The 12,240-nt window shown below is 46.4% G+C and overlaps 1 protein-coding gene across 6 annotated transcripts in view; it reads right to left on the bottom strand.

Annotated features, from left to right (window-relative positions):
* GREB1 (growth regulating estrogen receptor binding 1) overlaps nt 1-8,566 on the bottom strand; it is a 165,141-nt gene extending 156,575 nt beyond the window's left edge. For 3 of the 6 annotated variants that reach the window (XM_034952623.3, XM_055108235.2, XM_034952621.3), the window contains exon 1: nt 2,908-8,539. The gene's annotated coding sequence lies outside the window, so the exon portion shown is untranslated. Of the gene's footprint in view, nt 1-2,907 lie in introns of all 6 variants that reach the window. The other 3 variants (XM_063595050.1, XM_055108236.2, XM_055108237.2) reach the window with 3 other exon arrangements.
* Nucleotides 8,567-12,240: the final 3,674 nt, after the last annotated feature.

Consider the following 12,240-nt stretch of genomic DNA (forward strand, 5'->3'; position numbering starts at 1 on the left):
ATCTTCTTCCCATCCTGATTTTCTAACCATTGATTAGCTCTACTTTGAAATAGCCTCAGAACACTCTGGAATCTCTAAATAATTCAAATTTTGAATCCCCAAAGTGAACACAGTTTTCTTTAAAAGGGGGTTTCTAATGTCAAGTAAAATGATAGTACTAGAATGAACATCTATAATGCCACAGGTATTCAATAAATTGCTTACTAAATGAAAGAAACAGTGATCAACTTCGTACCAAGCATAGAAACCTTTCAGAAAGGCTGTTTGGGATCAAAATCTCTCCTATTGAAAGTGACAAGTGAGAAACACAGATGTTTCAAATGTAGCTTCCCGACTAGTGCAGTGGCTCTCACCTGTAATCCCAGCACTTTGGGAGGCTGAGGTGGGTGGATCACTTGAGGCCAGGAGTACAAGACCAGCCTGGCCAAGATGGTGAAACCTTATCTCTACTAAAAATACAAAAATTAGCTGGGCATGGAGGTGCACACCTGGGATCCCAGCTACTCAGGAGGCTGAGGCACAAGAATCACTTGAACCCAGGAAACAGAGGTTGGCAGTGAGCTGAGATTGTGCCACTGTACTCCAACCTGGGTAAAAGAGCAAGACTCTGTCTCAAAAAAAAAAAAAAAAAACATATATATATATATATATATATATATTTATCTAAAATAAAATAAAATAAAATAAATGTTGTCTCTAATTACCTACCCAGCAAAAGATTTCAGATATTGGTCCAACTGGCTATCTTCGTGAATCGGAATCATTTTAAACCACCAATAAACCATTTAAACCATCTGCAGGCCAGGCTCGGTGGCTCAAGCCTATAATCCCAGCACTCTGGGAGGCCGAGGCGGGCAGATCACGAGGACAGGAGATGGAGACCACGGTGAAACCCCGTCTCTACTAAAAATACAAAAAAATAACCGGGCGCTGTGGCGGGCGCCTGTAGTCCCAGCTACTCAGGAAGCAGGAGAATGGCGTGAACCCGGGAGGCGGAGCTTGCAGTGAGCCGAGATTGCGCCACTGTACTCCAGCCTGGGCGAAAGAGCGAGACTCCGTCTCAAAACAAACAAACAAACAAACAAAAAACTATTTAAACCATCTGCAATAACAAGAAAGGCCAAGACGGAATTTAGTTTCAGCCTCAGCTTTTTTCACCCCCTGCTACGTGCAGTGAAGTGCAGTGGCACGATCATAACTCACTGCAGCCTCGAACTCGTGGGCTCAAGAGACCCTCCCAGCTTAGGCTCCAAGTGCTAGGACTACAGGCATGTGCCACCACACCTCGCTAATTTTTTTTCTTTCTTTTTAAGAGATGAGAGTCTCGCTATGTTGCCCAGGCTGGTCTCGAACTCTTGGCCTCAAGCAGTCCTCTGGCCTTAGCCTCCCAAGTAGCTGGGATTACAGGTGTGAGCCGTGCCTGCCTCCTGAGTTAACTTCTTACTCAAGAAATAATGCTTGTCCCTGAAAGAACAGCAGAACGCCTCATGAACTGCAGCTGGGAACTGGAAATGCCACAGATAACACTGCAAACTTTAAATGAACCAGATTTTGGCATGAAAAAAGACCTGTAGAAAGATCTCCTCACCTGTGTTCCGTTTAATTGTTTCAATTTTAAATTTGGTTTTTGTTTCCTAGAAACATACTTTTCTGAGAAAGCAGTCAGAAACAGTGGTCTGGAAACAATGGATTGCTTATGAACAATTCTGCAAATCTGCCCAGAGATTTAAGAAATCCTAAGAGGATCGAGAAGTGGAATTCTAATTGGCCTTTAAAACTCCCAATAACAAAGTGCTACAAACCAGGCGGCATGACCACAATATTTATAGAAGATGGAGCTCAGAATCCCCATGTCTAACCCCCAGGTTAAATGCAGAAATTAAAGTGCTTTCACTGGGAATAAAAGAGTGTTTATTCAAGCTAAATTTACACATTTATTGTTTTAAAGGGATAATAAAAAGTCTTTCAAGCCCTGAAGTAACACTTAACTCTCTAATAAAAGTTTATTAAAGAAAAGCTTCAGTATACAGAGTAAGTAGTTCTTTTTTGCAGGTCCTCAAGACCAGGGATCAAAAGAGAGTTGACAGCAAAATGGCCCGGAGTCCCTCTGCATGAATGGCGGCTCTCCCAGTCTCCAGCTGCCGGCGCCCTGGTGGCCGGGCCACACACACACACACACACACACACACACACACACATACACACACACCTTCTTGTACTTCGGGGAAGCAGCCTTTGTTCCCAGGACCCAAACTGGGATCCAGTTAGGAAGTCCCCACCTCCCCTGAAGCATCCTCTTCAAGTGCAGGGGCCCCTAAACCACCGTCCCAGAGCCACTCAGGAAAGATACCCCAAAATTTTCTCCCGGGTCCCAAGTGCTGGGGACATGTGGCTGCCACTCTGGGCTCCAGACAGTCTCCCTAAACACAGAGGCAGATACACACACACACACACCCTTGCAATACGATTATCACCGTCACTGTTCACGGCTCCCACCTACCGAGGGCTCACCATGTGCCAAGCGCCAGGAGCCTCGGGTGCTCTCTCTCTCTCACACACACACACACGCGCGCACACCGATACACGCGTACACATGCACGCACGCACACGCGCACTCACACACGCACACACGTGCACACACGCACACCCCCCACACACACGCGCCCACACCTATACCCGCGCGCACACGCACGCACAAGCGCACGGCAGCGGCAGCACCCAGGTCCCTACACGCTGCCAGGGCCGATCCCGGACACCTCCCACCTCCTTCCCGGGACCAGGGCCAGGAAGTGCCCGCGTCCGGCGGGGCGCACCTTCCCCGCCGGGCGCCGAGTGCCCGCTCCGAGCAGCCCCGCACAGCCCCGCGCCCCCGCTCCGCCCGCTGCCGCCCGGAGGGACCGCTCCTACCTCGGGCCCTTTGTCCTCCGGCCGCCGCGGCCCCGCTCCTGAGCGCCCGCCGCCGACGGAGGCTAGCCCAGCCTACAGGCTGAGCTCGCGGCCGCAGCGCCAGGCCCCGCACCCGGACCTGGCCCCGGCCCCGGCCACGGCGCGGGGAGCTCGGCAAAGCCCGGATCTCCGGAGCCGCGGCCAGCGCGGAGGACTCGACCCCTGACACTGGCCGCCCCCTGCGGTCCACTTCTCCGGGTCTTCGGGACGGCCGCGGAGGAGGGCCGTGCGGTGGGCTTGGCCGCCCCAGGACCTCCGCCGGGGAAGGGTCGGGGGAGGGCGCGGGGCCGGAACCCCTAGCGGCGGCCGGCGATGGGTGGAGGTGACAGGGACATAGGGGAGCCCCCTGCGCCCTCCCACCCGGGTTCGCGCCCCGGGCCTGGAACCCCAGTCTTACCCTGTCCCGCCCGCCCTCCTCCCCAACAAAGACGCGCTCCCCTACTCCCGTGCCCGGCTCCCCGCGACCCAAGGAAGGTCACCGTGCGGGGCTGCCCCGCCAGCTGACCCTGCCCTGGCGGCTGCTGGGTCCCTTCCCGCGCCCACCTGCGTGGGTTCAGAAAGATGGAAGGAACCTCGCACCTGAGCGCCCAGCCCCGGCTCCGTGCGCCGTCTGCGCTCAGCGGTGTCGCCGTCCTCCCTCCTCTTACGGGGGCTGCCCTCCCTGCAGCAGCCCCGTCCCACCCCCGGGCCCAAGCACCCCGACATTCCCGCGGGGTCACACTGGACATCCCCTCCGGTGACAGGGCACTTAGCGGGGAAGAAGATCTGGACAGAGGTTGGGAGACCCCTCGGAGGAGCGAGGTCATTTTGTCACTTGGGAACGCAGGCGCCCAGACGGGACACGGCAAGGCTGTGAGGCAGCAGGAGTGGAGCCCAGGCTTCCGGACAACTCCACCCCAGGGGCCCCCGGATCCCCACGCTCGGCCGCCGGGACTGAGCCCGACCGAGCGCGGTGACCGCGGGCACCCGCCGCCCTCTCCCCACCGCCGCCGACCGCTCAGGACGCGGAGATTGGGGGACCCGGTCCCCAACAGCTGAGGTCGGCGAGCGGTCCATGAGGGGCCCAGCCTGAGGTCAAGAGAGGAAAAGGAAGATTCTGGAACGATGGACCCCTGCGGGTGGAACCCGGCCAGCTTTTCCTGGTGACAGCCAGGTCGGAAAAAATGAGTGAAGGAAGGAAGAAATGAACGAACCTCAAATGAGTCCCTCAGTCCTCACTGGCGGCTGCTGCTGAGGTGGCCCCCAGCAAAGAAGCTGAGACAAGAAACAAAGAGAACTAGAGATTTCTTTTTCTTTCTCTCTCTCTCTCTTTTTAATAAAAAGACAGGCCCCTGTGTTTTTAGGAGGCAGCCAGAAGCAGAACTGGAGTCAGGAAACCGTCCCTGGGCCCCCTGCCACTCACCCCAGGACCCACAGTGGGTCCTTGGGCCTAACAGCCACTGTCTTTGAAAACACCCTGAAAAGTCACAGTTCACGAATCTGGGCGGTTAAACAAAAGAAGCCGGGAGTGAGGTTATAGCCCCCAGCACCTGCCAGCACACAGGTCCTCAGTAAAAGTGTATCGTGAGTGAACCCCTGCAGCTCGCCGTACTCTGATTGGCAGCACCGTCATTTGCCTTTTCTCATCATGAAATAGCTCAAACACCCGCATTTGACTTTTCTCATTGTGAAATTTTCAAACACACGCTAAACTAGGAGAGTAATGTAAAGAGCCCATGTGCTCAAGAACAAGCCAATCCTAACATCGGGCCACACTTGCTTCAAATGTTTAAGACATGAATATTGCAATCCAGTTAAAGCCCCTGGAAGCCTTCCTCATGTCACCCCGAGTACTCTTCCAAAGCATCCCATTCCTGTTTTTATACTATTACTGCATATGCGTGTGTTCATAAGTCATACAGAAGATTTTTACAACTTCCTGTGTGTTCCTATTTCATTCTGTAACCCGGTCGGTTTGTCTTGTTTTGCTCAAGATTGTAAGATCCATCTGATCATCCATATAGCTCTAGTTTATTCATTTTAACTATTAAATAGCATTCCGTTGTATGAGTAGGGCATAAGTCATATATACATTCTTCTGTTGATAGACATTTGAGTTGAGATTATAAAGAAGACTGCAGTGAGCATTCTTGAACTGCATTTATCTTTCTAGGGTATAGCTCATTTCAGCCACTCTAGTAAAAACGTGCAGAATAATGATGTTGAATTAACATTAGCCCAAATGTCTGCTCTATGGTTTGGGTTACTTACTGCAACTGCTAAACCAATAATCACTGTGAAAAATGTCCTTACATTTTTTCTCTTTACGTTTTGACAGCTGTGTCTTACCAAGCAGATAAAATCCCATAGAACAGAGGTCAGCAAATTTTTCTTAAACGGCAAGAGGCCAATATTTTAGGCATTGCCTTCTAGGAGGCAGAGTTGAGGCTTACATAAACCATTTAAAATGTAACTTTTTTTTTTTTTTTTTTTAGAGATAGGGGGTCTCACTCTGTCACCCAGGCTGGTCTGGAACTCCTCGCCTCAAGTAATTATCCTGCCTCAGCCTCCCAAAATGCTGGGGTTACAGGCACGAGCCCCTGCTCCCCACCTAAATGTAACCTTTTGAGAATGTAAAAATATACTTGGCTCTTGGACTGTAAAACAAAAATAAAAAGCAAAAGTTAGTCAACTGAATGGATTTGGCCCCTGGGCTATAGTTAGATTTCCCACTCCTGCTATAGAATAATTCATTACATAAATGAATTCCTTTCTTTAAATAGGCAATCACTTTCAATCATGACAAAAGTGTAATTTGGCTCAACAGAAGAATCAAAATGAATATGATGTTACACTGAGGGAAAAATTCCTAGGGAGATGTCCCATACCTTAACTAGTTAATACAATGACTTTGAGAGAAACCATTTAATCCTATTTTTGAATATCTATAATGAATTTTAGAAATGCATAAACTCCTACCAAGTAAGAATTCATTAGTTGGTAGAACTAATTAATGTAATTCTTTTCTCAGCTAAGAAAAGAAATGAGATTCGATGAAAAAGTTGTTTATTATTTTATTCTTTAATGAATTACCTCCCCGCTCCTAGTTCATTGATTTAAATACAAGCACACAAGTACAAATGATTATGTTTTTCCTGGAACCTGACCCACTTGTTTTATGTCTTTATTGAACTTGAACCAAAACTTGGAAAAGTCATTTCAAGATAGTTTCTTAAATGAGCTGAATTAGCCCGGTTTAAAATGTTGACAAGAATGGGGCCGAGCTAAAAAACTTCGGTGGCCAACCTGTAACTTGCAAAGGAGCCGTCTCTCTCCAAGCCCATTCAATAAGCAGAGGCCTTCCCCAAAAACGGCAGGGTGGGCAAAGCAGTTGGAGGTGGCTCTCTTCTGACCTTTGTGTCTTTGCCAGCATTATCCTAAAGAATCTCTCTCTCTCTCTCTCTCACAGACACACACACACACACACATTGTTCTCTCCCTCACACATACACATTCTCACACACATTTCCCCCTTACGTGTCTTACGTAACGGTGCATGTGCTATGCATGTTGACTCCGTACACATATCTACTTCCTTAAATGCATGCAGTACTCGTGCTTCAAGCATACACATGGCTCTTTTTCACACATATCCATACTCTCACCCACAAACACGCCTTGTCGCACAAACAGTTCTCTGCTGGATACATATGGTCTGTTTGCACCTATATTTCTGTTTTGTGCAGATCCAACACTTCTCATACCTTTTTCTACCATCCACACATTTTCACACCCCTCCACCCAGCTTGCTTAAATTGTCCCAAAATGTGGATGGGAAGGTGCATTTGTTTGCTAGGGCTGCTATAACAAAGTGCTCCAGACGGAGGGGCTTAAACAATAGAAATCTATTGTCTCCCATTTGGAGGCTAGAAGCCCGGCATTGAGATGTGAGCAGGTTGGTTCCTTCTCATGGCTGTGAGGGAGGATCTGTCCCAGACTTCTCTTCTTGGCTTGTAAATGGCTTTCTCCCTGAGTCTCTCCACATTGCCTTCCTTCTATGCAAATTTTTTTTTTTTTTTTAGACTGAGTCTTCACTCTGTCAGCGAGGCTGGAGTACAGTGGCATGATCTCAGCTCACTGCAACCTCCGCCTCCCAGGTTCAAGTGATTCTCCTGCCTCAGCCTCCTGAGTAGCTGGAATTACAGGCATGCAGCACCATGCCCAGCTAATTTTTGTGTTTTTAGTAGAGACGGGCTTTCACCATGCTGGCCAGGCTGGTCTCAAACTCCTCACCTCAGGTGATCCACACGCCTTAGCCTCCCAAAGTGCTGGGATTACAGGCACGAACCACCATGCCTGGCCCCTCTATGCAAATCTGTGTCCAAATTTCCTCTTGTTATAAAGACACACCAGTCATTTGGGACAGGACTTGCCCTAATTACTTCACTTTAGTTTGATTACCTCTGAAAAGATCCTCTCTCCAAATAAGGTCACATCCTGAGGTACCAGTTAGAACTGCAACATATGAATTTTGGAAGGGTCCTGGCACAAATAGGACACAATTTGACCCATAGCAGTAAGGTTCGGGTTTGGCTTGTTTCTGAGTGAGGTTTAGACCAGAAATACTAAACTCCATCTTGATCAGTAGTAAATCTGAAGCCTAGATGTGGCATTTCCTCATTAGAAACCTTGAACTCAAATCCAACTGCACCCCTCTCCCCACCAAGGGAGGGGGTAAGGGAGGGGATAAGATCCTCACCTGGATCTTATCAGGAATACTGGTCACCCAAAATTCAAGGGCTCCATTCAATGGACTCCCTAAGGTGAAAGTGCGCCACCTGGTGGAGAGCACTTTGAATTCACTACACATTTGCAAATGATTGACCAGCTGGTAGCAGCACTACCAAAAGCATCTTGGTTGACATTAAATATTAGATAAAACAGAGGAAGGAATCAGGGGGGCAAAATGAATTTGATGCAACCAATATAGTTCATGGGGTAGTGCATGAGACGTCAACATTTAATAATCAAGTAGACATTATCTAACAAACTAGATAGTATTTGCATAGAATTCAAGAATAGAAGGCAGTAATTCACCTCTGATGGAACTTTCTTTAAAAATCTGGGTGCAGTGTGGGTGCACACTAGACCTGGGCTCCCAATAACCAAAGAAGATGAAATTATATAAACGTTTGAATGGGAAGAAACTCTGTTGTTCCAATAACATACAGAGAAATACACCTTTCTGTCAGGTGTGTAGCAACATTTAAGGACCACCTTCTTGATCTCTAATGGCAGTTACAGAACAAATTACATAGGACAAGAAAACACAAAGGGTAGAAAACAATATCACAGTGGATGTCTGTACCCATCACACTTAACCTCGTCATCCGATTTCTCTTTTTCTCCAAAGAACACCTCTTGGGATTTCATTCTTTAAGGCACGTGATAGTGTGTAATATACACGAGGTACATTATATACATGTTTTGTTGTGTGTTTGTTGTTTTCTGAGACAGAGTCTCACTCTGTCACCCAGGCTGGAGTGCAGTGGTGGCATCATGGCTCACTGTGGCCTTGGTCCCCTGGGCTCAATTGATCCTGCCACCTCAGCCTCCCAAGTATCTGGCAGTACAGGCATGCACCACCACATCCAGCTAATTTTTGTATTTTTTGTAGATATGGGGTTTTGCCTTGTTGCCCAGTCTGGTCTCGAACTCCTGGCTCAAGCGATTGGCCCGCTTCAGCCTCCCAAAGTAATCCCAAGTAGCTGGGATTACAGGCATGAGCCACCACACCCAGCCTATATACATATATAATATACTTGAATGATTGTAATGTGTCCCAAAATTCATATATACATTTCAGTACCACGTCAGACTTTAAGCTAAAATGATTGAAAACCTTTAATAGCACCAGCAAAGAAAACTACTGTTCTGGCAGTTAGCAGCCTTTGATATAGAGCTTCTTTCTATCCAAAAGAATGTGGATTCTTTTGTTGGAGAAATGTGTTAATACAAATGAACAATGCTGTTTCTTAAAAGCTGAGTGAAAATTTATTTGCTTTATCATAGTTCCACACCTTTATCTCTTGCTAGAAAGAGTTAAGGTAAATTGGTAGGATAATCTATGGAGGACAATTTGGCAATTGCCAATGATCAAAATCACCAATGCATGTATCTCTGACCTGGTAGTTCATTTCTAGCCATTTATCTTTTAGAAATACTCAACCTTAAATGAAGTAACATCTGCACAAGATTATTCTATATTCAGTGTTATTTATAGTAGCAAAATATCGGAAATAATCTAAGTGTCCAGTCTTGGGGTACAGCATGGTTAATTTATGGTGTATACACACAATTCAATACTGTGAAGACATAAAAAAAAGTAAGAAAGGGCCGGGTGTGGTGGCTCATGCCTGTAATCCCAGCACTTTGGGAGGCCAAGGAAGGCAGATCACCTGAGGTCAAGAGTTCGAGACCAGCCTGGCCAACATGGTGAAACCCTGCCTCTACTAAAAATACAAAACAGCAGAGTGTGGTGGTGGGTGCCTGTAATCCCATCTACTCAGGAGGCTGAGGCAGGAGAATCACTTGAACCCAGGAGGCGGAGGTTGCAGTGAGCCAAGATTACACCACTGCACTCCAGCCTGGGCAACAAAAATAAAACTCCTTCTCCAGAAAAAAAAAAAAAGAGTAAGAAAAGTATTTATTGCACTGACAGAGAGCAATCTGCAAGGTATTTTGTTAGGTTGAAAGAAGGAAAAAAATACATTACTAGTGCGCTAAAAGGGGGAAGGATAACATAGATGAACATTTTTGCATAAATATTCTGCAAGAATATCTGAGAAACCAACACAATGATAGTCTCCAAACAGAGGACATTACTGCCGAGAGACAAGAGTGAAAGGGAGATTTTTCACTGTTACTCTTTTGTGTCGTTTGAATTTTGAGCCATGTAAATATACCTCTTCAAAAAAAAATTTAAAGTTTTTTTGTTTGTGTAATTTGCCTTGACCAAAATTTCTCCAAGGTCTAATGATATTTAAAATTTCTTGGTATCATGAGCCTGAAGCCAATATGATGTGATAATTCTCTGATATTTGACTACTTTCTTTCTATTTTAGGAGAAGGTACTGTAATTTTTTTAATTATGTAAATGATACATGACTACTTAGCAAAACAAAAGATTTTAAGCTTGTTGACTGTATTCCTCTTTCAACACAATTAATTCAAATGAATTTTTGTAATATATACCCCTACCACAGAAAATGCAAAAGAAAAATTGAAATGATTCATCTGAATTATTACCAATGAAACTTTGGTAATTTTTTTTTTTTTGAGACACGATCTCACTCTGTTGCCCAGGCTGGAGTGCAGTGGTGCAATCACGGCTCACTGCAGCCTCAAACTCCTGGGCTCAAGTGATCCTCCCACCTTACAGCCTCCCAAATAGCTGGGGACTACAGGTGTGTGCCACCATGCCTGGTTAATTTTTGTATTTTTTGTAGAGATGGGAGTCTTATTTTGTTGCCCAGGCTGGTCTTGAACTCCTGGGCTCAAGCAATCTGCCTGTCTCTGCCTCCCAAAGTGCTGGGATTACAGGTATGAGCCACCATACCCGGCCTGGTAAAATCTTTAACAAATTGGCCAGGTGCGGTGGCTCATGCCTGTAATCCCAGCACTTCAGGAGGCTGAGGCGGGCAGATCACAAGGTCAGGAGATCGAGACCATCCAGGCCAACATGGTGAAACCCTGTCTCTACTAATAATACAAAAAAATTAGCTGGGTGTGGTGGTACACGCCTGTAATCCCAGCTACTCAGGAGGCTGAGGCAGGAGAATCACTTGAATCCAGGAGGCGGAGATTGCAGTGAGATGAGATGGCGCCACTGCACTCCAGCCTGGCGACAGAGTGAGACTCTGTCTCAAAAACAAAACAAAACAAAATCTTTAACAAATTATATTTGAACTCTGCAAATTTATACAAGATAAATTATCATCATTATCACAACTTGAGCGCGAGTATTCCTGTTTTCTTTACTATTTTCATTTCTGAGAATTCCCAAGGCTAACTACTATTTTTTCTACAAAACAAAACTAATTTGAATCAATAGTATTTAAGCAATACTAAAAAAATTATTATTCAGCATATAATTCAAGCAGGAGGGAAAATAGAAGTTGCTAAACTTACCAATAATTTGATAGGGCTGAATCAAAACAAAATCCTTTGTAATATTTACTTAGAAGATTTAAGACAAAACATTACATTTTGTCATCATGTTTTGCTTCATATTTCAAAGTCAGCATAGTTAAGATTCTCTTTTTCAAATTCAATTTAGTTATTTATAATGTAATGCACGTGTTGACAGTGAAACATCATTATTGTCATTTGCCCAGGTTGCTGGGGTCATCGAGCTACCTACAGGGAGGAAGCTGGGGTGCTAGCCTCATCTGGGGGTCCAGGGAAGGTTTCCCTGAACGAATGATGTCCAAAATGAGGATAAGGAGTTTGCTAGAGGAAGCAGCAAAGGGATAATGTTTTAGGCAAAGAAAACATGAGGAGACTCAGTAGTGAGGAAAAGCTTTGGAGGAATTGAGTGAGTATTAGTGTGACTGGACCAGAGAGAGTGCAATGCACCAAGTAGTCCATGATAAGGTGGTGGCCAGGGGCTCCTGAGTGTTCAGAAACAGCTGCAACCCTCCAGCAGCCGGCAGCGTGATGGGGAGACCACCAGGCAGGCAAGCGGCCAGTTTACAGGGGAAAACACTAACAAGGAGTATAAAACAAGGTACACAACAGATTTCAATCAGAGGACGGATGAGGTCAGATCTGCATTTTGAGACGATTTCTCTGGCAATGTGAGGTCAACAGCTGCAAAAAGTAAAAATAAAAAATAAGAAGAAAAGAGAAGAAAAAAGCAGCTCTTTGACAGTGACAGTGGAGAGCCAGTGGAGAGACCAAAGACAGGGAGATGAATTAGGAAGCAGCTGTGACAGTCCAGGAACAATGATGAGGAGGGCAGTAGCGGGCAGCGGGAATCGAGGGCAAGGAGGAGGCTGAAATGCTTTTTGGAGGCAGAGCTGACAAGCCCCCATGCCCACCCCCTTCCCTTTGTCACCCTCTCATTGGAGTTCACTGAGGCGGACAGCAATAGCTCATCTTTCCCGCAGCTCTTTGTGGACAGGCTGTCATGGGGATTTGCTGTCCTGGGTGTCTTTGACTACAGGGTTACCTTTTTGTTTTCTTTCCAAAGCAGGAGGCAGATACTGTTGCTAAGTGCAGAGACTGAATCCATGTGCTGGGACCAATGAAAGC

This window comes from Pan paniscus, chromosome 12 (genome assembly GCF_029289425.2).
Source record: "Pan paniscus chromosome 12, NHGRI_mPanPan1-v2.0_pri, whole genome shotgun sequence".
Taxonomy (NCBI): domain Eukaryota; kingdom Metazoa; phylum Chordata; class Mammalia; order Primates; family Hominidae; genus Pan; species Pan paniscus.